The sequence below is a fragment of the Cupressus sempervirens genome, chromosome 6 (assembly GCF_028749045.1).
Source record: "Cupressus sempervirens isolate cs-2001-9-10 chromosome 6, ASM2874904v1, whole genome shotgun sequence".
NCBI classification, from domain to species: domain Eukaryota; kingdom Viridiplantae; phylum Streptophyta; class Pinopsida; order Cupressales; family Cupressaceae; genus Cupressus; species Cupressus sempervirens.
In genome coordinates, this window is record NC_143123.1 from 340090513 (window position 1) to 340092935 (window position 2423).

Below are 2423 nucleotides of genomic sequence, written 5' to 3' on the forward strand. Positions count from 1 at the left end.
TTGCATTCTGCTCTTATTGCTACTTATCATCAATCATAAAACCATATAATTCATACCATGATAAATAAAAATGTCCTTCCTTTATACCATTTCCTCAAAATAATTCCCTAAGTCAGCTATTAGACCTTCTCAATTAATTATTATAGGACCACATTAAAAAAATGTTACACTTAGGATAACATTAATCTTTCACCTTGCAACTTGTATCTTTCTATACATGAAATATTATGATGAGTGAACTTAAACATGTCATCATCAACATGTCTTCTTCATATAATCAACCTCAATCCTTAAAATATCAACTCTACTAAGAGATATAACAAGTTTACCAAAACATGCCTCTGTAAATTCTATCTCATAACATATATCACCAAAACTTACATAACTTCATCTAGACTTATCCTTTCTTCCTCTAATGTTAACTACATATAATAGATACTTAGAAGTATCTCCCATAATCTCATATAGTTAGAATACTCAACTAGCTATCCATGCCAACTTGATCTTTTCATTGTTCTTCTATCAAATACCACGAAAAATTGCTATGTTGACATCTATGACAAACTCAGGCATGAATGTAACATATCATCATAGTAACATATCTACAATACTCTGCCATAGGGATATCATTATCATTCATGCTTCCAACAATCTCTCCCTTTGGCATTTGTGGAAACATAGATTAAAAACATCTAGTTTGAAGAATACCAACAAAAGATTGTTCAACTTACTTTTCAAATCCTCTTCATCAATCATTCTCCCCCATTGATATACCTCAATATACATTTTGTTAAACTATCATTCCATGTCGTGCTTCTACAAAAAATATCATACTCATGCTAAACTTCTCCAACTATCATGCATACTACTTTACCATGCTATTTTTCATGCCAAGCAACTCCCCCATTGACATCAATGTCAAAGGTTTCAGCAACCAGCTTTATTGAATCATACTCTACAACAACTAATTTTTACTTAGCTCAATTTTCAAAAGACACTATTCAAAAAACATCCAACAAGAGTCCTAGATGACTCTATCCATGACAAATACTCCCCCATACAAGAAGCATCAACATTCATTCTAGAAAACAATGGCACTCTTTTATACTAGACTGATACACTCTTTCATCTTTTACTCTAATGTAGGAAGGGGCATAACCTTAAGAATACTTCACAAATACTCAAAAGTCTCTTTGGGAAGAGGCTCAGTGAATATATTTGCAACCTGCTCTTTAGTGCTCACATACTCTAATCTAATTTCCTTCTCTATAACTTTCTCTCTCAATATATGATACTTAATAGAAATATTCTTGGTCTTACAGTGTAACACTGGATTCTTAGACATATTTACCATGCTTATGTTGTCACAATGTATGAAAAAAAGTTCATTGATTTCTATCCTTATATCCTTTAGCATCTACTTCATCCAAATGACTTGATTGCAATTATTTGCTTTTGCAACATACTCTGCTTCCGTTGTATTTTGTAATGCACAATCTTGCTTCTTGCTTAACCAAGAAACCAATCTTCCTCCAAGGAAGAAGGCTCCACCATTGGTGCTTTTTTTGTCATCTATACTACCGAATCTACATCAATATAAGCACTTAGAGTAAAATCATTAGATCTATCATACCACAATATGAACTTAGATGTTCCTTTTAGATATCTAAATATCTTTTTGACTACTACATAATATGCTTCTCTGGTATTAGCTTAGAATCTTGCAACAATTCCAATTGCATTATTTATATTTGGCCTTGTGTGAGTCAGATATTGTAATCCTTCAATCATAGATCTATACTTTTTCTACTCAATAGTAGGTGTCTCATCCTTTGTGAATAACTTGTGTCCAATTACAATATGTGTTCCAATGGGTTTGCATGTTTCCAAACCAAATTTTTTTGGTAAATTCTTGAAGTACTTAGTATGAGAAATAAAAATTCCTTCTTTATTCTGTACAATCTATAATCCTAGGAAATATTTCATCTCTCCTATCATACTCATTTCAAATTCTTTCTTCATCTCCTCAACAAACTTCTCACTTTCTTCATCATTTCCTCCAAATATGATATCATTAGCAAATATTGCCAAAATCATCAAACCATCATTAGTTTCTTTCCAATATAGATTACCGTCTATCATACCTTTGCTTATCCAAGTTTTGTCAAATGTTTGTCCAACTTTTCATACCAGGTTCTGGGTGCTTGCTTCAATCCATACAATGCTTTCCTCAATCTACATACTATGTCCTTGTCATCTATTATAGGACATTCTTCAAGTTGCTCAATGTATACTTCTTCTTCAAATTTTCCATTAAGAAATGCTAACTTGACATCCATTTGATATACTTTGAATTTCTTCTATGTTGCATATGCTAAGAATAATATTACTACTTCTATTCTAGCCACCAGAGCATAAGTCTC